At 42.6% G+C, this 24,465-nt stretch overlaps 1 protein-coding gene, 1 non-coding gene and 1 pseudogene across 8 annotated transcripts in view; 1 reads left to right on the forward strand and 2 right to left on the reverse strand.

Annotated features, from left to right (window-relative positions):
• The window catches only part of ZHX3 (zinc fingers and homeoboxes 3), a 127,426-nt gene that overhangs the window by 99,601 nt on the left and 3,360 nt on the right, over positions 1 to 24,465 (reverse strand). Inside the window, exon 1 of one of the 7 annotated variants that reach the window (XM_053573846.1) lies at positions 6,634 to 6,725. The exons of the other annotated variants lie outside the window; for them this stretch is intronic. The gene's annotated coding sequence lies outside the window, so the exon portion shown is untranslated. Of the gene's footprint in view, positions 1 to 6,633; positions 6,726 to 24,465 lie in introns of those variants that run through there. 7 annotated transcript variants of the gene reach the window in all.
• LOC128573523 (single-strand selective monofunctional uracil DNA glycosylase-like) lies at positions 2,309 to 18,539 on the reverse strand (annotated as a pseudogene).
• LOC128574312 (U6 spliceosomal RNA) lies at positions 10,831 to 10,938 on the forward strand. Its single transcript, XR_008376689.1, has one exon. It is a non-coding gene; the product is annotated as a U6 spliceosomal RNA (small nuclear RNA).

The raw sequence follows: 24,465 nt of genomic DNA on the forward strand, positions 1-24,465 counted from the left end.
TTAACAAGATGTTTAGATGTGTCGACCAAATATTGCAAAATTTGCCTTTTTTCCGTTCAGCAGTTTTAACAATGTTATTTAGGACTATCACATTTTTGACACAATCCAAGGTACTGCTGAAAACTTTTTGCCCCCTAGATTACAAATGCCACAGAGAAATCCCCCAGCTTATTTGTTCATCACTATATCCCAAGGGCCTAGAAACATGCCTGACAAACAGTAGGTAACCAATAAATGTTGAATAAAGAGATAAATACCTAATTTAATTATGTAGTTATTCACTTCTATCCTCAGAGTTTCAGCAAAAAGATACCTACAAACATATTTTGAGTGACATTGGGGCAAAATAAGAGGTTTTCAAAATAAGCATTTTGAAAGGAAAGCACTATGTTTGTTCTGTTCACTGACAAAGTTGTGTTACAGGGGTTCGAAAATCTGCTTAATCTATAGTCACAACTTTGACTATAGCCACTAAAACTAAATAGGCTTCCTTTAAAAAGCCTATAAGTCTAAATGAAGTAAAGGATCAATAACAGTTTGCTTCACTGAATGCTGATTATGTGCCAGGCACTGTCTGGTATTTTACATACTTATTTCACTCGGCCCAACCTACAAAAACTTACATAAGCCATCAATTTAAAGTAAAGTATGAAGGCCAGGCATGGTGGCTGACACCTGTAATCCTAGCACTTTGGGAGGTCAAAGCAGGTAGTGCTTGAGCTCAGGAGTTTGAGACCAGCCTGAGCTACAGCGAAATCCCATTTCTACTAAAAATAGAAAAACTGAGGCAAGAGAATCACTTGGGCCCAAGAACTAGTCAGAGCACTCTAGTCAGGGCACCAGAGGGAGACACTGTCTCAAAAAGAAAAAAAAAGTAAAGCATGAATCTAAAAAAAAAAAAAAAAAGACAATTAGCCCTCTAAAGTAAGTACAAATTCTTTTTTTTGCAGTTTTTACCAGGGCTGGGTTTGAACCCGCCACATCCAGCATATGTGGCCAGTGCCCTACTCCTTTGAGCCACAGGCGCCACCCAGTACAAATTCTTTGTTGTCTAACTAAAGTTTTGTACTCTGTGTGTGTGTGTGTGTGTTTAGGAGCTTTTAATGCTTAAACTGAAAAAATCGCAAGCTGTGTTTTCATAGTCACTGCTGGTCCATCTCTGGCAGGGCAAGAATTTGTTCCTCACCCAGGCCACAGGTAGAAGCCCAGACTCCCCCGCAGCAAAGTCTTCAGAGTGCAGAGGGGCTCCCCTGTAGTGCTGTGCAGTGACTCCCCAAACCAGAGGCAAGATTGCAAAGAGTGTATGTAATGATAAGCTGTGTGCCAGGCCTGTGCAATCCTACACCCACCCCACAAGTAGGCATCCCCTACTCATGACAAGGAATCCTGAGGCTAACCAAATTGTCCATCATAAAGTTCACAAGTCCATCAAAGCTGGAATGAAAATCCAGGTCTTCTCAGGCAAGACAAGGTGACTCACGCCTGTAATCCCAGCACTTGGGAGGCCAAGCCGGGTGGATTGCCTGAGCTCATAAGTTCGAGACCAGCCTGAGCAACGCCCTAAATATAGCCAGGCGTTGTGGCGGGTGCCTGTAGTCCCAGCTACCTGGGAGGCTGAGGCAAGAGAACCATTTGAGCCCAAGAGTTTGAGGTTGCTGTAAGCTACGATGCCACAGCACTCTACTGAGGGTGAGTGACAATGTGAGACTCTATCTTAAAAAAGAAAAAAAAAGAAAGAAAGACAGACAAGAAAATTCAGGTCTTCTGCCTTTCCCATTCCACAACACTGAATTCTCCGTCTGGTCCAGCCTTAGCTTCCCATAATTAGTTCCGTCTTAATATAATGTCCCATGCTTTGTCCTGACCCTATAAGAGAAGGGGTCAGCAGCAGGAAGCTGTTCTGTAAGGATGGTAAGGATCCTGGCAAGGTTATTTCCTCTGAGACGGCAAATAGACCTGAAGTCACCGTTCAGGTCACTCTCCACTGAATAGTTTCCCAAGGAAATGATGAGGTAGAGTAGTCTGCAAGTGCCACAAAGCCCCCCTTCTGATTCTCTGTGGAGTGAGATACCACAAAGGGGCAACACTCAATGCTCAAAAAGTAGTGAAGAAAGCAGGAATCAGGAGGGCAAACTGGAGTAGTGTCAAAACTGCCACAACAGGTTGGAAGACAGTCAACACATCAAAGAGCACGTTTCCTAGCAACCAGGGAGCCCAGGAGGACCTTTTGGCTCTAGTCCAGGTCATCTACTTACCCAAAAATGACCTGGAGGCCTTGAACATGTCCTATGCCTGGCCTCAGGGGTTCTCATTTTGATAGCAGGGACAGCAGCCCCAACTCATTTAGTCTTTCCTTGGCCACTGCCTCCCAGTCCCTGTTGGCCTGTGGGTTACAGGGAGAGGGAGGCAGCAGCCCCTCCACATAGACCTTGGGCATCACCCCTGACAGAGCCCTCCATGCCCACTGCTCCACCAGCCCCCCCACTCCCACCACCAGCCACACCTGCCAGCAAAGGGCCACACCACGGATCCCAAGAAGCTGTTCTTGCTGCTCGGCAGGCAGCTTGACAGGGATGAGGTTGCGCCCACTGCGAGTTAGGAAGAGCAGTAGACACAGATTGTGGACAAAGCAGTGATGGAAGAAGACCTTGGGTGGTCCACAGAGGTTCTGGGCAAAGCCCCAGAATCAGGTACCGCTCACTTCTGACTGTGGGCACGCCAGTCCCAGTACCGGTTGTTTAGGGTGCTCTTGGGGAAGGGTCAGCACAGCCCCCCACCCCATACCCAACCAGTCCCGGGTCATGCTCACTTCCACCAAAGGGCACCCCAGTCTGGGCCATGCCAAAAGGTCACGGGTTCATCCCCAGGAAGAGCACTTGCTTGGGGCCTTGGCAGTAGCAAGTCACATAGCTGTGATGTGGCTCCCACACATCTGCCACAGGATTGTAGATGATGCCCCCGGCACTGAAAACTGCAGCTGGCTCAGCTCAGGGTTGAGCCGAAGCTCCTCCTCCAAGAAGCCCTCAGTCAAGCGTCAATGGCAGGCCAGAGCTCCATCAAGGCACTGGGAGCTCATGCAGGGCCACCGGTAGGAAAGCCTGGGGCACAGCCATGCATTGTCACCTGGTCCAGCTCCCCACCTTGCTTTCAGGTCCTTTGAAATTTTTGTTCTTTTTAACCAATGTTGAATAATAACTATTCTTTGAAAAGACCAAAAATGTCTTGGTCACAGTGTTATTTTCTGTGTACAAAGGGCAAGAGAAAAGCACCCCTCCTCTAAGTTAAAAGATTAAAAGCTTGGAGAAAAAGGGGATCAGGTGATCATGAACTTTCTACCCTGTGTTTCTACAGAACTCACTTGCTAATCTATGACTCAAAGGCTACCATTTGCACAAGTAATTTTCCCTTTAGGAATGTAACTGTAACAATGCATCCATTTTATCCAACTTCCAATAAAGTAAAAAAAATTTTTTGGATGCTCCATAACATTTCTTAGCAAAGAATTTTATCAGTAATACTATACTTTCTAATCAAAGTTTAAAAGTTATCTGTTTAATGTCTCTTTAGGTAAGTTTCTGGAATATGAAAGTATGTCAGATTAGTAATAACTCAATAGTCAGAATACAGGAACACTTTATCAAATGTCTAAATGACAAAAAACTTGAAAAGATAACAGCTTGTCTGACTGGAATAAAAGGTCCAATTGAACATGCACAGAAAGGCGTGCAAAAGCTTGGAAGATGGCAAATAGCACAGCCCTTGTTTCCTTAATTTACCTAATTAGGCGGGGGATAAACACTTGAATATGGTGTCAAGACCAGCATCAGATATTATCTGCTGGGGACTCCGATGGGTACATCACAGCTACACACCAAAGAATATGCTCTCATGGGCAACTTCACCCCAGAACTGTGCTTTGCTACTCAAAGTATTATCAGGGAGACCCACAACATCAGCAGAATCTTAGAGAGAACTTGTCAGAAAGATAGAATCTCAGGCTCCACGCAGACCTACTGCATCAGAATCATCATTTTAGCCAAATTCCCAGATAATCGGTCTGTATCTCACAGTTTGAAAATCATGGGATTAGGGATTACTATCAATTAGGAGGGAGGTTTCCACAATACTTCCTTGGGCCTTTTCTGTTCTTCATTTTTACTGATGATTCCCATGAGGATAATGAAAAGTCCTCATCAAATCCCAGTGACACTAATCTAAAAGGAAACAATTTCATAAAAGACCAGGTTTGACAGCAGATCATGTAAAAAAATATAAACAACAAGGGATTTGCTAAATAAAAAAAAGCAACGCATACTTGAATACATCCCTGGAAATCAGAACACTTCTGGCCTTATGTTCCATCAGTGACTGACAGCAAATCATGGCCACAGGCAATGGTGAGGGACATGGAGTGACAGGGATCTGGAGATTATATCATGAGGACATTATATTTGGAGAAGAGGTGACTAAGTGAAGACATCATGGTCACATTCACACATTTCAAGGACTGTCTCAAGACATTTCATTCTACAAATGTGTTTTTGAGCATCTGCTACGTGCCAGGTGCTACGCCAGTAGCTAAGGATACAGAAAGTGAAAATCAGAACTCATCTCTGATTTCTAATGTTTCCTGCCTAGTGGAAGACACTTGTCTGTTATTCCAGAAAGCAGAACTATGGTCAATGGAAGGCAAGTGGAAGGATGTGGCCACCATACACGGAAACCCCTCTGGCCAGAGGACTCCAGCTCCTCAAAGGTATGAACAGGCAGAAGCACCCAGGGTCCCCATGGATGGGAAGGATGGGCCAGGGAGGGGATGACCACTTCCAGGAACTACAGGGCACTACCAAGGCCAATGCTAATATTCCAGGGCTAGAGGGTAATTGAGGCCAGTATCATCAAAATAAGATTTTTTTAAGAATTATGCCACATTCAATTTAGCTAAGAACAAACTTTTTAAAACTTAACCACAACTTTGGATTATCAGCTAAATTTGTATGTAAATGATGTCTAATTTCTCTTGATGATAGTTTTTAAAACCTAATATTTAATAAAACTCAATAAAAATCTACATTGAAAATGTAAACAACTCTGCTTAATAACTCACTTCAATTGTATTCCTGCTTCACTCAGCTACCTCTAAAACTACTATATTTCAAGTTCCTTGATATAACTTCAGTTACTTGTTTACTCCTGAAATTACCCTAAAGAAATAACAATTCCACAGTGTATCTTACAAGGGTACATGTGAAACTTACTAAACGTAGAATATAAATGTCTTAACACAATAACTAAGAAAATGCCAGGAAGGCTATGTTAACCAGTGCGATGAAAATATGTCAAATGGTCTATAAAACCAGTGTATGGTGCCCCATGATTGCATTAATGTACACCGCTATGATTTAATAATAAATAAATTTTAAAAAAAAGAAATAATAATTCCCATTCCTCTTCCAAAAAGAACAAAAGGTGAAGAAGTAGGGAAACTAGTTGCCTAAAGATGCAATGAACAATATTTACAAAGAAAAACATTATAATACATAAGCCACTTGAATGTTCTACAAAACTGCCAGTCCTTTTATAGAATGAGGCAGAGTATAAGTAGTAAAAAACATCCAATAAGTTGGAAAATGTCTAAGGTAAATTGAGAAACTATCATAAATAATCGTGCATGTTACATAGCAACATGGAAAAATACTTATAAACAATGCAAACTGGTACAATTCTAGCCATATAAAAATTATGGGTGCTTAGCCGGGCGTTATGGCGGGCGCCTGTAGTCCCAGCTACTTGGGAGGCTGAGGCAAGAGAATCGCTTAAGCCCAGGAGTTGGAGATTGCTGTGAGCTGCGTGAGGCCACGGCACTCTACGAGGGCCACAAAGTAAGACTCTGTCTCTACAAAAAAAAAAAAAAAAAAAAAAAAAATTATGGGTGCATACATAAACAGGAAAAAATGAAAATTTAAGGATTTATTGTCTAGGGTGTTAGAATTCCTTTTCTTAATTTAAAATGTCTATTTTTCTGTTGATATACACTTTTACAATGAATGCATCAGGAACTAGATAATTGCCACTCATTTGAGTATAGGAACTTTACGTTACCAAGAAATGAAAAACCAAAGGTGACACATAACTCGATCTTGTTTGTTCTAGTTCATTTGTTCAATTGGTTCTTTGTCCTTCATAAAGCTATTTAAGTTCATACACAACCAAAAGTAAAGATAATGACATTATCTTTTCATGTTATGAAAAGTGCTAACATTTATGGAAAGTCAAAAGGACTTTGTACAGCAGCTGCCCATGAACCTTGGGTAAAAGCAAAACTAAATTTCTGGAGTCTGTTTTGCTTTTCACCTTATTTGATCTTGCATAACATCACTCATGCCAAGTTTTTTTCCCTTCTCTTTTCCCTTCTCCTCAAGTTCATAAATGTGAAGAAAAAAATACACAGCAGCTCTATTATAGTCCTCTCCTGTTCTCCAGAAATACCATGAAAAGTAGCTTTCTGAAATGGGCTACAGAGAGATAAGAGAAGTATCAGTCCACAGGGATCATCAGGACTGAGCTGACTGAGGGCCAAGAAATCTGGGTTCAAGTTTTTCACTTTTATAAAATGGAAATAATACCACTTACCACAAAAGGTGCTATTACCAGAAAGTCTCTAGCACATGGTAATACTCAAGAAATGCTTGTCTCATTTTGCCCATTATGAAACTGCCTGGGTCCTCATGTCTAATATTTTACAGACGCACTCTCCAACTTTCTCTACCCTGCTCTCTGACTCAGCAGGCTAATCATAACAACAGGTCGCATGCCCTTTGACCCCTGATTAAGTTTATCCAGTGCTAAGTCCCAGAAAGAGATTAGAGGAGGAAAGGGGAGGTGAGGGAGAAGTAAGGTTGTGGGATTCATTCTACTTCAGCTGGCTGAATCCCTCAAGCAAGTCAGTGTTCCTCTCAAGGTGGCCTCTTCCAGATGACAATCTGGCTTCTGGTTACCACTTTCGTCCATTTGTCCCTTTGGGTTTTTTTGTTTGTTTGTTTTGTGTTTTTTTGTTGTTGTTGTTGTTTTGAGACAGAGTCTCACTATGTCCCCCTTGGTAGAGTGCTATGGTATCTAAGCTCACAGCAATCTCAAACTCTTGGGCTTAAGAGATTCTCCTGCCTCAGCCTCCCAAGTAGCTGGGATTACAGGCGCCCACCACCACGCCTGGCTATTTTTTGTTTCGGTTGTCGCTGTTTAGCTGGCCCTGGGCCAGGTTCAAACCTGCCACCCTCAGTATATGTGGCTGGTGCGGAAATAACTGTGTTACAGGCACCGAGTCTTTTTTTTTTTTTTTTTTTGAGACAAAGTCTCACTATGTCACCCTGGGGAGAGTGCTGTCGTATCACAGCTCACAGCAAACTCAAACTCTTGGGCTTAAGAAATTCTCTTGCTTCAGCCTCCCATGTAACTGGGACTACAGGCACCCACCACAACACCCGGCTATTTTTTTTGTTGCAGTTGTCATTGTTGTTTAGCAAGCCTAGGCCGGGCTTGAACCCACCAGCCTTGGTACATGTGGCCAGTGCTGTAATCACTGTGCTACGGGCACCGAGCCCATTTGTCCCTTTAGAACTAGGGGTAGTAACAGCTCCACCATCATAATAATCCTGGATTCCTGCACTATACCTTATGGCTTCCTCTACATCCTACCCAGGAAACTCTCCTGGAATTTTCCTAAGTTGAGCATGCCAACTTTTCCCGTTGGGACTCTGATCGATAAAGCCCTATCTATAGCATTCCAGAATCATTTATATCTTGAATCAACATAAAGAGAATAGGAAGTTCTAGGGTTCGTCTCAGACTAAGATACAGATGCAAGAAGGACCTGATGATTCTAAAATACCAGATTCCCAAGCCTAGTGTTCACTCCCCAGATAGGCCTAAAGTAGTTCTCCAGCTAAACCATTCTTCTCAGATTCTAGGAATAATGGCAGTTTCTAAACCCTTGAAGATAGCTTCTTCAAGTATCTGAAGGCCTGCAATATGTGAGAGATGGTGAGAAAGACTCACTCTGGCAGTCTAGTGGGTCAAGGGTCACAAGACAAAGACAGCAGCTCCCTCTGAGAAAGACTGTGCTTGAGCTAATAAGAGTGGTGTCCTCCACATAAGAAGGAGTTGGCCTCTCACCAGTGAGCATACTAGAAAACCCTACGGTCACTTCCTACCTGAACGTCTGCAATCCTAAGGTCTTATTTGGATTTGGACACCAGAAATAAATATAAGTGGGATTCAACGGAGGATGGCTCATATGTGCCAGTATTTCTCACTCTGACAGCAACAAACCCTTGAGAGAGTAACACGAGGGCTCAAATTCAGTCTGCTATTACACACAAATGGGCAGTTTGATTCTATTTAAAAGACACTCTAGTTAAAAGTAAATAAACAACCCCGTGCTGTTTTTTTTCTTAAAAATAAATTTATCATCCCAACACTAGATGAGAAAGGCACAAGTAAAATCTGTCTCATTATTCTGAGTAACGACGCTTAGAGTTTTGTTTCATCAAAGGCATCGCTGCTTTCTGTTCTGTTAGGCTCAGAAAACTAAACACTTAAAAAAAGCAAGAAAGGTTCTTTTTTTTTTTTTTAAGAGAGAGTCTCAATTTGTCACCCTGGGTAGAGTGCTGTGGCATCACAGCTCACAGCAACCTCCAGCTTCTGGGCTTAGGTGATTCTCTTACCTCAGCCTCCCGAGTTTCTGGGACTACAGGCGCCCACCACGACACCCGGCTATTTTTTTGTTGTTGCAGTATGGCCGGGCCGGGTTTGAACCCACCACCCTCAGTATATGGAGCCAGCGTCCTACTCACTGAGCCACAGGCACCACCCAGCAAGAAAGATTCTAAACACTCACAGCTATTAGAAAGAAAATGACTCTCAACATTTTATTTTCTTTGTTCCACATGCCAAAAAAGATAGAGTGGGTTTAGAACACAGAGAAAGACAAAAAGAAAGAATTCAAGAGTAGAAAAAGACATTTAAACGATAAGAATGAGAGTTTAATGACCCCAACCACTTAAGACCTTCCAGAATTCCAGGCATGTGACTTGTATTCTGTAGTCTCTACTTGTCTTTCTTTTTCCTTCACCACAATGAGCTGGTCAGCAGGAGGGAAGGACAGAGCGGAAGCTCATCTTCCACCTAGCTTCACCACTATCCCAGTTGAGCACAGGAGAATGTTAGCCCACATCACCGTGGAGGCAACCCCAATGTCAAACCCAGAACTGGGAGACACCTAGAATAGGTTTGGGGGCAGGAGCAAAGGAGTGGAGACCCAAAATACCAGGCAAGAAATGCAAACCTTTACAAGCTCTTCTGAAGCAATTCAGATGCTTATGTCATTTTTTCCCTTTCAGAAAATGGAAACAATTACTGATTACTTTTAGTTAAATTAATCTCTACTGTTCACAGAAGATATACCAGCCTTCATACCCAGTGAGAAAGGGATGCCCTATCAAAGGGTACACAATCAGGGGTAGATAGCTTCATTATAAAGTGAGGCTTTCATCTGAACTGGAGAAAGCACTCTTTGTCCTAGATCACAAAGTATTTCATGGTAACCCTATCCTTCAAGCACATTAGACTAGAGAGACAAGTAAACAGGGTGCTAAGTGCTATCACAAAGGTATCTACTTTATGCTCCAAGAGAAATGGAAGGGGATGAGAAGCTGTACCCCGCCCAGCCTGAGTGGTCGGGAAGGCTTTCTGGAGGGGAAGGCACTCCAGATGAAGCTGGAAAGTCAAGTAGGTGTTGGCCTGATAAAGTGGGAAGAGGGTTCATTCTATGAAGAAGGGCACAGGATCAAAGCCAGAAGCCTAGGGATTGTTGGCATTCAGGGCTGGTATGAAGACATGGAGACCAGAAAGAGGCCCACAGGACCATGGGCCAGAGAGACAGAAAAGCTCAGAAGAAGTGCATTTCAAGGCAAAAACGGCTCACAGAATGAATGGATGCAAGTCAAATCAGGCAAGGACTAACGGCCTGGACTTGGCTAACCACAAAGGCCCTTGGGTGCCCTTTGCCTGAGACGTTTTAGGGAAGTGGGCACTGACAGTGGCCAGAGCACAGAGGGTTGGATTGCAGGAGGTGAGGAAGTGGAAACCATGGATAAGGCTACTTGCAGGAAATCTCACTAAGAACAGGGAGTGAGCTAACGGGAAATACAGGATCAAATTTTATTTTCCAGCCTCTGCTCTGAGTTCAACTTTCTTCTCCTCTTAAAGTCCTCCTCTTCCCTCACCCACTATACTAAGTTTACACTCCGGCCTCCCTGATACCCATTCTTCATACCACAGCCTGGGTGGCCTTTTTAAGCAATAAATTGGACCATCTTACCTCCCACTCAAAATGTACAAGGGCTTCCCACCGACCTTAGAATAAAATCTTAACTCTTTGCCCTACCCTCTAAGTTTTGGGTGATGTGGGCCCTGCTTCCCTCTCCAGCATCTTCACACACACACACCCTCCTGTTGGTCATGCACCAATCTGTCTCCTTTCAGTCCTTGAACCCTATCAGCACATTCCTGCCTTAGGATCCCGCCCTTCTCCAACAGAAGCAGCCAAAACCCAAGTCACCTAGAAAGGAACTGGCACCCACCAAGGTCCTCCTCTATCCCATGCCCGGGGCCACCTCAAACCAGCCCTCAGAGTCCAGGTTTCCAGCCCTCTAGTGGGATACGTCCTGGCTCTCACCACCAGGGGCTCTGCCCATTCCTCTGCTGACCTGCAGTTGTGTGGCTCTTGCCCAGGCACCACTTCATCAGTTTTCTTGTCTTAAAAAAGGCAGAGTGCTCGCTTCAGCAGCACATATATTAAAACTGGAACAATGCAGAGGAGATTAGCATGGCCCCTGAGCAAGGATTGACACACAAATTCATGAAGCATTCCATATTTAAAAAAAAAAGGCAAACAGTGTCTGCCTACCCAGCTGGTAGGTAGCTCATTTCAGAAGGTGTGTAGACACTCCCATTCTCATCCACATCTCCCCTGATCCGGGGGCCTGTCTCCCACCTTTGTTTCACCTGCCTTCACCAGAAACCAGTCCTCGGCCCCTCAGCCCTTCCCAAGTTCTGTCCATGGAGGCAGGACGAGTGGCCTCTCCATTTTCTCCTTGGACTGCATAGGTCCTGCCTCACTCTTCTCAGAGCTCCCTCCACCATTCTATACAAATGCCCCCCAACCCCAAATTCATCTATGATCCTGCAGATGCTTCCTCTCAATCATCTCCCCTTTCAGGCCTCCAGAGCAATCATCCACTCTCAGTCTCTTGCCCTACCCTGCTGGCTGGCCATTGGCACCAGCACTACCTTGGAAACCACGGTTTGAAGATGGCAGAGCACCATCAGTCTGGGCCCCTCCACCCCACAGCTGATTGGATTTTAAACAAGCATGAAAATGTCTATTGTTTTAAGCCACTGAGGTTTCAGCAGAGTTAATCTGTTACAGTAGCTAGCGTTTCTCTACACAATACTGGTTGAATTTAGATGGTTGGAGAGAAGGGGGAGGACTCTCATGGTAATAAAGAAAATTTGTACAAAAGCAGATTAGTCATGGCCTGATGATACCACCTCCATTTATTTATTACATATCCTCTTCAAAGTACTTTCAAATGTTTTCTCATTTGACACACCTTCATTATCACTTACTATTATTCCTATTTTTAAAAAAAAAAAACTTTATTCAAATGAATTTGAGGGTACAATTTTTAGGTTACACTGTTCTCACTTCCAGGGTAAAGTTCCATTTGTAGAAGAGCCCCTCACCCAGAGGCGTGCCATACACCCTCAAAATGTGCACGTTAGGTGAGATCCCACCTCCTGCCCTCCCTCTTTCTGCGATACATCCTCCCTCCTCTCTCCTATTATTGCTATTATTATTATTAGCAGTTCACAAATGAAGAAACAAACGTGGAAAAGTTACGGTATATCCAAGATCCCATCACAAGCCAAGACTGGGCCACAGGACTCCTGGCTGACAGGCTCATGGCCTTTTCATTATAACATCCAGTCTCTCAAAGCCATATTCTAGTGCTATATCAGAGATGCTCTTGGCTAATGTACAAGGGTGCTGGAATGAAACAAAAAGGTAGAATTGATAAAATGCAGACTACGGAGGTCTTTCCAAGCACCAGACTGCAGTATAACTTTCACTCAATAGACAATGGGGAGCAATATTCAACTCCCACTTCCAAGATTCACAGCGCTAACAGTATACCTTTTCCTCTGCCTTCCAAGACCTCACTGCACCAGCTCCCCTTGGCTATCAGTTAGTGACAACAGTCCCCTTCATAAAAAATAGAAGTTTTTAAGAGGGCAAAACTTCCACCCCCTACCTTTCTGTCAACTTCTCTGTATCCCAACAGCCCTTTCTCTTCCCGTGCCATCAGGTGGGAGAGACGTCCCTCCTCTGGCAACGCTGCCAGCCACTCCCTGTGCATGTCCCTCCACCCATGGAAAAGGCCCTGCTCAACTGTTTATCCTTCCTCTCCCTTCAGTCTCTGACTTGTCCTTTCCTCTGTTTTTTTTCTCCCCTCTGTCTCTGAAGATTCTGGATTCTCTCTCATCCTAAAATCACCTCTTCCTCAGGAAGCCCACAGCCCTTCTCATTCTCACACTTCCTGGCTGAGCTCCTTTAAGAAACAGCAACATGGCTGGGTACAGTAGCTTATGCCTATAATCCCAGCACTTTGGGAGGCCATGGTGGGAGGATCATTTGAAGCAGGAGTTCAAGACCAGCCTGGGCAACATAGTGAGACTCCGTCTCCACAAAAAAAAAAAAAAATTAGGCCTGGTAGCACATACATGTAGCTCCAGCTATTCAGAAGGATGAAGTGGGAAGGTCACTTCACATCAGGAGTTGGAAGTTGCAGTGAGCTGTGGTCACACCACTGCACTCCAGCCCAAACAGAGCAAGACCTTATTACTTAAAAAAAAAAAAGGCAGCAGCATCTCCACTTCATCACCAAAGACTCTCTACACCACTGTAATGTGAAATGCTAAAATGTACATCTCCAGTGATACTTTTGGGGAGTAAAATTCAATGGACAATTTGCAACCTTTCTCTTCCTTCACCTCTTTAGGGCACTTGCAACTGCTACACTGCCTCCTCCTTGAAATTCTCCCCTCAATTTCCATGGCCCCACTCCTTTTTGATCTTTCCTCTGTCTGCTCCTCTCCCTGCACCTTCCCACTAAATGTGGGTATTTCCTGGGGTTCCATCTTGATACTCCTTCTTACCTTACGCACTCCACTCTCTGTTTGAAATCACCCACAACCAGCTTCAACTGCAGCTCCACACTGGAGACCCACATGCACCTATCTCCAGTCCAGACCACTCACATCAGCTCTCCACATACTGCCTACATCTACCTGTGGTATCTCCACTTGGATTCCTGGGGCACCTGAAACTCAACGTGGTTAACACCACAATAAGCGTCTTGCTTACCACACTTATTTCTCCTCTTTCTGCTTCAATAATGAGAGCATTCATTGAGAACTGTATAAGTCAGGATTCTTCAGAGAAACAGAACCAGTTTGAAACACACCAATACGTGTGTATGTGTGCATGTATGTATGAATACATTCACTAAAAGATTTAAGAAAGTAGCTCATGTCATTGCAGGGGATGACAAGTCTGAAATCCCCTAGGCAGGCCAGCTAGCTGGACATTGAGGCAAAAATTGGCTCTTACAGTCCTAGGCTCTCTCCTGATCAAACAGGCATCCTGGAGACAGGATCTGGCCTCTCACCTCTACAGTCCTAGCATTTTTCATGGGCCTGACACACAGCAGAAGCTCAATAAGTATTGGCTAATGGACAACTGGGTATAAAGTGAGATGCTAGTAAATGAGAATGGCACAACAGGATGCAGAAGGCACCAAAAACATCATGATGGAGGAGAAACCAGGACTTTCATGAGAACTATGCTACAGATCAAGACACAGCCCTTCTTGGGCATTCATTCTCCAGAGCTGCCTGACCACTACACCTACGAGGGAATAAGAACCAAGACACAGAAGAATGCACATCCATTCCAATACTTTATTTGAATGGCTCAACAACCCAGTGAGGTTGGCATGATAAAGAAAAGGTCACATTGTAGGTGAGAAATTGAAATTCAGAAAGATTAGGGGTCTTGTTAGTTTGCTACAAAAATTACCTACAATGAAAGGTCTGAGTTCTTCAATAATATATAGATAAGAGGAACCATAAAAATAGGTAAATCAAAACAAAAAAGGAATAGTACAGTTCAAAACTCCTTATCTGCTTAAACCTACAAAAAGGAGAAATATCTTCTACTACTTAAAAGGATATTTTTATTATAATTATTGTTCAGATGATGGGATGGTGCTGATTATTATTTTTAGAGCCAGGTCTCACTCTATCACCCAGGCTAGAGTGGAGCAGCCTCGGCATAGTTCACCACAACCTCAAACACCTGGGCTCAAGCAATCCTTCCACCTCAGACTCTCAAATAGCTGCGACTACAGGTGCCTACCATGAAGCTCAGCAAATTTTTCTACGTTTAGTAGAGATGAGGTCTCACTATAGCTCAGGCTGGTCTCAAACTCCTGAGCTCAAGCAATCCACCTAGGTTGGCCTCCCAGAGTGCTAGGATTAAAGGCATAAGCCACCACACCCGGCCAAGAACAGATATTTAAATTTTATAAAGAACAGAATCAGCAATGTGAATTATTGAAATAAGATTTCTACAGGAATGCATCATTTCTGTCTGATATAATGAAAAATATACGAATATTTCTTTGCAAGGTAAAACTACGTCTATGATGTGTGGCACAAAATCAAAGCATTTTGAAAAAAAGCTATCTTTCAAAGAGAACCATAACTGATCAGCAGCATAAATTAGCCTTCAACTTAAGAGAAAAAAGCTATCTTTTTCAAAATACTTCTACTTCAAAGGAAATTTCTGATGAACATTTTCCCCAGTTAGCAAAGGTCACTCATGAGCAGGACGGTATATGCAAACCATCTGAAGAACATGCAGCTGTTATAGACCTACTGGAGAATACAGTGATTTCCAGAGTCATGACATCACACTCAAACAGCATTTCAGGCTCACCTAGTTGATATCACCAAGGCACCTAAAGAATTACAAATGAACTGACTGAGTTCTCAACACAATTTTAAGCCATTGTTTGATGCTAAAGAAGATCAATTGAAATATAGAAAAATGCAGAATACTCAGGCCTTCAGTGACATGCCCAAAAAATGCTTTCTTTTTCTTTCTTTCTTTTTTTTTGAGATAAGAGTGCCATGGCATCAGCCTAGTTTATAGCAACCGCAAACTCCTGGATCTTCTGAATATCTGTACGTCGACTTGTTTTCTATTTCTAGTAGAGACAGAGTCTCGCTCTTGCTCAGGCTGGTCTCGAACTCCTGAACTCAAGGGATCCTCTCAACTCACCCTCCCAGAGTGCTAGAATTACATGCATGACCCACTGCACATGGCCACGAAAAATCCTTTCTTGCTTTTCAACCACTTATTGCTGTGAATTTACATTCTCCACTTAACCCAAATCAAGATCCCCTAAAGGTCAGAAATGACTGACACCATCTAGAAGATCAACTGAAACTGCAGACCTCCATGTGACAACCAAATATTCAAGCACTTTCCAATAAAGTCTTAAAAGTCAGTGAGGGGCTATGATGCAATGGCACTCTACCCAGGGTGACAGAGTGAGACCCTGTAAAAAAATAAGTAAATAAATAAAGTTAGTTAACTTTAAAATTAGCAAATAGTTTTCATTTTTTGACATTATTAAATACATAGTACTTAGATTTTTACAAAATAATGTACATTTTTAAGTATATCTAATTAAAGTTTCTTGAATACAGCCTTATTTGATTACAGATAAATTAATGTGGCCTTCCACCACGAAAAGTTCCCCCACACCTGAACTTGACCTTTCAAACCTCTTTCTACATAGTTTCATTTAAGTATTATAAACATCTTATAAACCAGGGCAAATCCCTTTTATAATATGACAGAAAACAGAGGCAAAGGTCTAAGTAGGACTAGACCCCCCAGCTTTGCCATTCTATAAAGCTATCATGGTTTTCTGGCCATGGGTCCACCAGACTGTGAATGTCATGAAAGATCATGCCTAATTTTCTCTATTAGTATCAGTACCTGATACATAGCATAGACACACAAAATGTATTTTATTTGGTGAATTAATAAATACGATTTCTCAGAATGGCTTTAGTCACCCGTAAAGTAAAATGGGACATTGCCAAATATCTTGGCTTCTTAAATGCTATTTACATTATCAGGAATAAGGAAAAAGGAAATACTGGGGCGGCGCCTGTGGCTCAGTGAGTAGGGCACCGGCCCCATATGCCGAGGGTGGCGGGTTCGGACCCAGCCCCGGCCAAACTGCAACAGAAAAATAGCTGGGCGTTGTGGCGCGCGCCTGTAATCCCAGCTGCTCAGGAGGCTGAGGCAAGAGAATCACGTAAGCCCAAGAGTTAGAGGTTGCTGTGAGCCGTGTGACGCCATGGCACTCTACCCGAGGGCGGTACAGTGAGACTCTGTCTCTACAAAAAAAAAAAAAAAGAAAAGAAAAAGGAAATACTATCTTTTCTAAACCATATATATTGATTCTCAAGGAGATCAAAATTTTGGAGCAGGGCCCCATTTCAGCACACAAAAAAGCAAGTAATATGTTTTTCAGCTTCCTGGGAAAATCCAAGGGGCTGACAAAAGAGTGAAAATGGATTCTCAATACGGAAACCAAAAAAAAAAAAAACTGAACACAAGATTTCAGGCATAACAATGACCACTTGCAAGGCTGGCACAGTGGTCTAGCTATAGCTAACCTACCATGGCAAGAAATGGCTTTCCCAAAGGAGTGAGGACTCCCCCAGAAGGACACATCAGTCAGAGAGGAATCCACTCTGGCAGGAAGATGTAGCTTTGAGGCAGGCCAAGCCTGGGAACCAAGCATGTAAAGCAGGAAGAGCCACTCTCCCTGGACGTGGCTTCAGAGCTTTTCTGTAAAAATCTCTGTGCTCAGCCACAATAGAGTGAGGGAGAATGAGCAGCAGGGATCTGCGGGCCACATCACCAAGCAGCCCTGAGAAAAATACTCAGAAATGACGTGGTGAGTATTCCACAGTCCTGCTAACCCGCAGAATATTCTTTTCCTATGAAGCCCTCACTAACATCACTTGGAGCTCCATCTTCCCTCAAATCCTAAACATATGTCCAAACATATATGTTCTACTACCATTCTGGTTTTCAGTTTACCACCATACATTATATGTCCAAGTCTCCTAAATAACCACTATGATCTCAGGATCATTTTCAGCTATGCTTCTATAAAAGCCCTTCTCTACCATACATTCCTGAATGCTTCATTACAGAAACAAGTCAGTATAATTCCAAAATAATTAAGCTTGTGGCACTGCGGATGAATAGATAACTAAAGGCTAATTCATTAAGCACTAAAATGTTGCTGTAGTCTTGCTAAATCATGCTTTAGTAAACAGAAAATATCAAATATAATTTAACAATTCAAAATTTTATCCAAATTTTAAGGTCAAGTCTGAATTCAAACATCTCCTTAAAGCATCCCTAATCCCCTCTTGCCACCTCCACCTAACAAAAGAAACCTTTCTTTGATCTGTGGTCCTACGATATTTTGATTATACCTCCTTCACAGCATATAGTATGGTTTGCTTAAGGTCAGAGATCTAAAAATGTACCTTGTCTAACTGGTAAGAAGTTCCTTGAGGCTATGGTCTTTCTTTTAATCCCTGGGTACCTAGTTCACAGCAGGAATACAAACATTTCACAGACTGAATATTCTTAGTGATTTAAACATTACAAAGAGTACCAACAGACAGCAGAGCCTTAAGGATCCTGAGCTCTGTAGGGAGGAAAAGTGTGCTATTAAAGAGCCTGTTATTATCATCAAAACATTCAATAGGTTTGTTCAATATTCCTCAGCTTTAAAAGAAAAACGTTTTTCTAAAAGGAAAAAAATACTCAGAATTCCTATTTTTCTCTAAAACAGAATCATTTTTTGGAGAACACTCTAAGTATCACAAGAATGGAAAATCAGACATCCCACATAATATTAAATTGAAACTTGTAGATCGACAATGTGCACACTAAGAGAAAAAGTCAGTTAAATTCAAGAAGTGGGGAGTGGGGAAGAGCATTTGGTAAGCTCCCACCTAACAGGTACAATGTATAGGTAAATGGCACAGTTCCTGGTTGAAGGTCACAACTACAATTCGGACTGTACCTTACAAATGCAATGTAATCTAATCGTATGTACTCTCACATTAATCTGAAATACTTGAGTTGGCATTGCTAGTCCACTGCCACATTTTCTAGGCCTCACAGTGTATGGTCAACCAGCCCCCTGCAGCTCACTGAGAAGAGAAGACAGGAAGAGAAGGAGGTGGCCCTGACCGGAACGTACCCGAAATGCTACCTCATTCTTCAGTTTAAAGTCAATCTTCTCCATCTAAGAGGAAATAAGAAATGGAACACGATAGAGCAAATCAAGTTTTAAGTTCAAGGTCCATCACGACCACTTCCAGAGTGCTGACTACATGCTTTTCCCAAAGCTTTAGTGCTTGGGTATGACAAACCAGGTGGTATTTTAAGTACTCTACACGCAGCACCTCAAATTCAAAATCTCCTTACTAGCAATAGGGGATTCTAAGTGGTCTGGAAAGAACAACTAACTCCCAGTTCCCTCCTCAGCAGCCATTGTTTTGCAGGACTCCTCTCCCTTGTCATTTCATTTATTTTCTTGGTGAAAATAGGAGGAATTGGACAGTAGGGCTGCCAGTATCATGATGTTAACTGTCTGCTCTAATAGACAGCCCCTTGGGGATAACAACTGCTATTGGTTTTGGCTTGCCAATGAATAAAACTTTTTTTTTAAGCCAGTACCTTCAGAGACAAAATTGTGTCACATAATTTTATGAATAACTAAAGTACTAAATGTCCCCAAACAGCTACACCCTGAACTACTCTGTACAGTGCTTCTGACCCTGTTGTCAACAACTATCCCTTCCTGCTTATATCAGTGTGTCTGCCTCTAACGGAACTTTCCCTTAGTTTACTGCTTTTCACATCAGACAGACTTAGAAAGCCAAGCTCTCAGAATCACAGGCAAAGGCTGGCTCCCACCAGTCTCACCTCCGCCAGGTGTCAAGCTTCCAGAGGTCACAGTCTTAACCACTACAGCTGCGATTCCCAAACTTGCCTAATTATAAAGAATTACCAAGCATGAGGGGAGGTGGTCAAAGTACATATTCTCAGTCTCCTCCCCTAGAGATTGCAGGTCAGTGGGCCTAGAACATGGAATCTATATTTTTAACACATGCTCCCAAGATGATTTTCATGAACAAGATTAGAAATACAACAATAACATGCCACCAGTGCTGCCCTCTTGAGTTGGGATTCCTTCAGTGAACCTGGGCCAAGACCAATTCCTTCCAAAGAGACTTTGCAACCAATAAACTTTCAAAATTTGCAAAATTTTGCAAAACTTGCAAAATTCTCTGATCCTTTAAACTCTTACGTGCTGATCAGAATACCTCTTCTCATTGCTGGGACTTTTCACCTCACCTCATTTGCTGAAGATTGGGCCCACCTTCCTTTTCTCCATCCCTCCAATCCTGCCATCCTCCGCTGGCTTCTCTAACCACACGGGTGACCCAAACAACTCTCTCGCCCCTCAGTTATTGACCCACTGACTATAGCCGTGTTTACTAAGTTCACTTCATTTCAGCCATTCATAACTGTGGCAAAACACAGGAGTCTATAATAGCCAGCAAGTAAATGCTCCAACTCTGAAATCTTCCACTCACACGTCCCTCTCTGGCCACATCCTCCTATTACTCCATCACTCCAGCACGGTCATTCCTTGACTTTGACACACCTCTGGTCCTTTTCAGCTCCCCATCTAGCCAGACACCTTTACCTGTCATGTTAATCACTCCCTGGCCACTACGGCCTGTTCCTCTGTTCCACTGTCCTTCTGCCACTCATCCCAGAAAACTCCAACCCTGGCTTGGTAACTGTATGCTTTCTTTGCTCCTGAAGCCAGACACCTCAATGCCACTAGTGCCCTAATCAATCCATGGCCTTCTAGCTCAGTGGAGCCCTGCGTGTTGCTTGGAGGCCATTCTCCCTCTTCCTGACCTCAATTGTATGCCAATGTCCGGGTTTTTCCTCTGATCTCTTCCCACTTCTTCTTAGCATACACTATCACCTCTATTTCACAGAGATGATGGACACCACCAGACAGGCACTGACGTATAAGCCATCCCACTAAAAAATATAACTGTGCCCAGATTTTCCACAGAGGGGCTGCCAAGCCCATTATTCCTGAATTGGACTTACTATTTACTAGATTATTTGAAGGTAAGCATTGCTGAAGTAAACAGTATGCTGGTAAGTATCTTTTCAGTGAAGGGAAAATAAAGTAGTATGGTTAGTCTCCTGGAATATCTAACTTGGAAATCCTTCTAAAGATGGAAGAGAGTTTAAAAAGAAGAAAAAAGAAACCTATCTTACTTAACAAGCATTTAAACCAGCTTATATCCACACATAAAGTTGTCGTACATCAATAGAATAATTACAAATTCCAAGCCAAATAATTATCTGATAATTTTTATAAATTCAAAACCACAGTTATTCATTCTTTTTTTTTTCACAGTCATTCATTTTTACTCAAACACTAATTCGTCAATGGAGTTACAAGTCTTTTCCTCAGGGTTTTTTTTTCCTCCTATACTAGTAATAGCTAACATTGATTGTTTTTTTGTGTAATTCTGTTCCTCACAAGACCCTGTGAGATAAGAACTATTATTTTTCTCCATTTACAGCTGAAAAAAAAGACTTAGGCATGTTAAGTAATTTTCCAGAGGGCTTATAGCTAGAGAATTGCAAAGGTAAAATTAAAACACAGAGCCTAAAAGCAAACTAATCTGTGTTTTGGCATAATGGTTATTAACAGAAACTCCCCCGGAGAACATAACACTCTAACCCAAATGTTCTTATTTTTTATGCACCTGTAAATGCTTAGAAGGACAAACATGAGAAAACTGCAAATACAAATATTATAGTATACTTCATATTCATTCATTCCTACATTCATATTAGAAAGCATTATATTATTAAATAAAAGGGAAGGTTCTAAAGTCGAATCATGTAGGTTAAAATCCTAACTCTACCACTTTCTTAGCTGTGTAGCTTTAAAAATTACTTAACTCTGGCTCAGTGCCCATAGCTCAGTTGAGTAGGAGCCCAGGCCTGCTAAAACAACAATGACAACTACAACCTGTAGTCCCAGCTGCTTGGGAAGCTGAGGCAAGAGAATCACTTAAGCCCAAGAGTTTGAGGTTGCTGTGAGCTGTGCCGCCATGGCACTCTACCGAGGGCGACATAATGAGACTCTTTCAAAAAAAAGAAAAGAAATGTAGAAAATAATTAAATCTTTCCCATGATACAGGCTTATTCCATTACAACATGGGGGCATTTTGAGGATGATATACAACCAGCAGAAGGAACGTGATCTACTAAATTTGAAAAGACTGGGAAATGTGATCTACTAAAGAAGGAACGTGATCTACTAAATCTGAAAAGATTGGGAGAAATAAGCAGGCTTAACTAATTTTTAAAATGCCTAAGGATATGGTAGAAAAAATTAAAAGCACACTGGAAGCAATTTTAAAGGTTATTTATGACATTGCAGAGAATCAAATGAGCAGAGAACCAAGATGATAAATACTCCAAGAACACATTTGAAAATATATATAAAATATAAAAGAATATAAAAACCCAGAAGATACATCAAAGAGATGCAACCTAAATATATTGGTATATTTGGGAAACAAAAAGAACAATTGTACCAAGAGCAATAATAATATATATTACAAAATAAAATTTTATAGACTTAAAAAAAAAAGAAATTAGTTAACTCCTCTAAACACAATTTTCTCAACTAAAAAACACAAATAGTAATGTAATTATCATCATCACCATACTGGGTTCTCCCAAAGATTTAGAGATAACATGTGAATGCACACAGCAGTGAACCCAGTACATATTTAATCTCAAAAAAAATTAGGGCAGCGCCTGTGGCTCAAAGGAGTAGGACACTGGCCCCATATATTAGTGGTGGCAGGTTCAAACCTGGCCCCAGCCAAAAACTGCAAAAGAAAAAAAAAATAGCTATCACATTAACTATTATTTAAAACGCTTTGAGGCCATGCACCTACAGGATTCCAGGTAGAGCACTCGGTGCTAGGGCTATCCCATAAACAGAACAAGGCTGTCCCTGCCCTCATTGAGCTTATAGTCTCCTGGGGGAGTAGACAGTAAAAAGGAAACCAACATATAAATGAAGTACTTCCAACAACACACATGTGCTGAGACAGAGCATAAGACAATGGGCAGGAAGCTACTATACCAGGGGTGATCAGGGAAGGCCCCTGGAAGGAGAAGCCATCTTAGCTGAGACTGGCTGTCTGAGAAGGATTTTTATGTAAGACAAGTCAAGGGAAGAGTGCTAGGCAGAGAGAAGGGCCTGTACAAAAGAGGAGGAGAGCGTGGCATGTTTGAGAAACTGTTAGTGCTCACCGTCTGACAAGCATGGCAAGCTTGTCACCCCGGGGTAAGTACGCCTGTGAGTCTAAGTGCAGTTGAAGACACTGAGCAAGAGAGTGGCAAGCTCTGGTTTACTTTTAGTAGGATCGCTTTGGCTGCTGTGGGGAGAATGTGCTAGAAGGCAAGAGTGGAAAATGGAAGAGCAGCTAGGAGGCAGGGGCAGTCATCCAGCTGAGAGAGGAAGGTAGCTGGATTCAAACATGGAGAGAAGGAAGGATTTGAGATATTCTGCAGGCTGGGCCAACAGGCCACACTGAAGGATTTGATGTGGGGTGAGGAGACAGGGGGAGTCAAGGAAAACTTTCAGGTTGGCCTGGACAATGATAAACAGCGATAACACTGAGACACAGGCTGGAGGGGAGGGGAAAGAGGAGTCAGGAATGAGGAATACAAATTTGAAAATTTGCAGGGGAGATCGAGAGATCAGTTTCGAACATGAGAAGTCTGAGATCACTGTGAGGCAGCAAGTAGAGATAGCAGGAAGGCGGTAGCTAAAAATGCAAGTCTGGAACCAGAGAAAGGGCAGGAGCTAGGGCAGTGGTTCTCAACCTTCCTAATGCCGCGACCCTTTAATACAGTTCCTGTGGGTCGCGACCCACAGGTTGAGAACCAATAACCTAGGGAGTCAGGTGCACCCAGAGGGTATTAAAGTCCTGAGAATGGATGAGATCATTTAGTGAGAGAATATGGTGAAGAAGGAAGGTAGCAGAGTCAGAAATGAAATGATAAGAAATCAGGTTGGCACTCTAAAACTGAGCATAGCAATGTAGCTCCCAGAAAAACACGTAGAAGCCTCCACATGTGTTCAGTAAACACCGACAACACGAAATAAAAATTCATAACATATTCTTTTAGGCCTTAAAAAAATATTTATTTAATTTAGGATTCACCACCAAGTTCTTGTATATTTGGAGAATTTTTTTTAAAAGAATTTTTTTTTTTTTTGTAGAGACAGAGTCTCACTTTATGGCCCTCGGTAGATGCCGTGGCGTCACATGGCTCACAGCAACCTCTACTCTTGGGCTTACGCGATTCTCTTGCCTCAGCCTCCCGAGTAGCTGGGACTACAGGCGCCCGCCACGACGCCCGGCTATTTTTTTGTTGCAGTTTGGCCGGGGGTGGGTTTGAACCCGCCACCCTCGGCATATGGGGCCGGCGCCCTACTCACTGAGCCACAGGCGCCGCCCTTAAAAGAATTTTTTAAGGTCTCTGGGCTGCATCTTTTTCTTAAGAGCAAAAAGCAAGTATATTTCAAAAACCCACTAAAATTAAAAGTAGCCTACTTGAAGTTCAAATCGTTAAACTTCTTCTCTGTAAAAATTTTGCCCCAAGATACAATTTTAACCATTCTATAAATGACAATGCAACTATACATTTACTATAGATGTGGTTACCCTGAAAGATGAAACTGGTACTTTCAAACAGTTCAAGAGTCATAGGAGAGATGCAAAATGCTCAGTCAAGGATTTATTTTTTTTAACCCAAAAACTGGCCAGAGCAGTAGCTCATGCCTGTAATCCTAGCATTCTGGGAGGCAGATGCAAGAGGATCCCTTGAGGCCAGGGGTTTGAGACCAGCCTAAGCAAGAACAAGAACCCATTTCTAAAGAAAAAAGAAAAGAGAAGAGAAGAGAAAGTAGCTGAGTATGGTGGAGCATGCCTACAGTCCCAGCTACTTGGGAGACTGAGGCAGGAGGGTCACTTAAGCCCAGGAATTTCAGGTTGCAGTGAGCGTGACGACACCACGGCACTGTACACTAGCCAGAG

Source organism: Nycticebus coucang, chromosome 21 (genome assembly GCF_027406575.1).
Source record: "Nycticebus coucang isolate mNycCou1 chromosome 21, mNycCou1.pri, whole genome shotgun sequence".
Taxonomy (NCBI): Eukaryota; Metazoa; Chordata; class Mammalia; order Primates; family Lorisidae; genus Nycticebus; species Nycticebus coucang.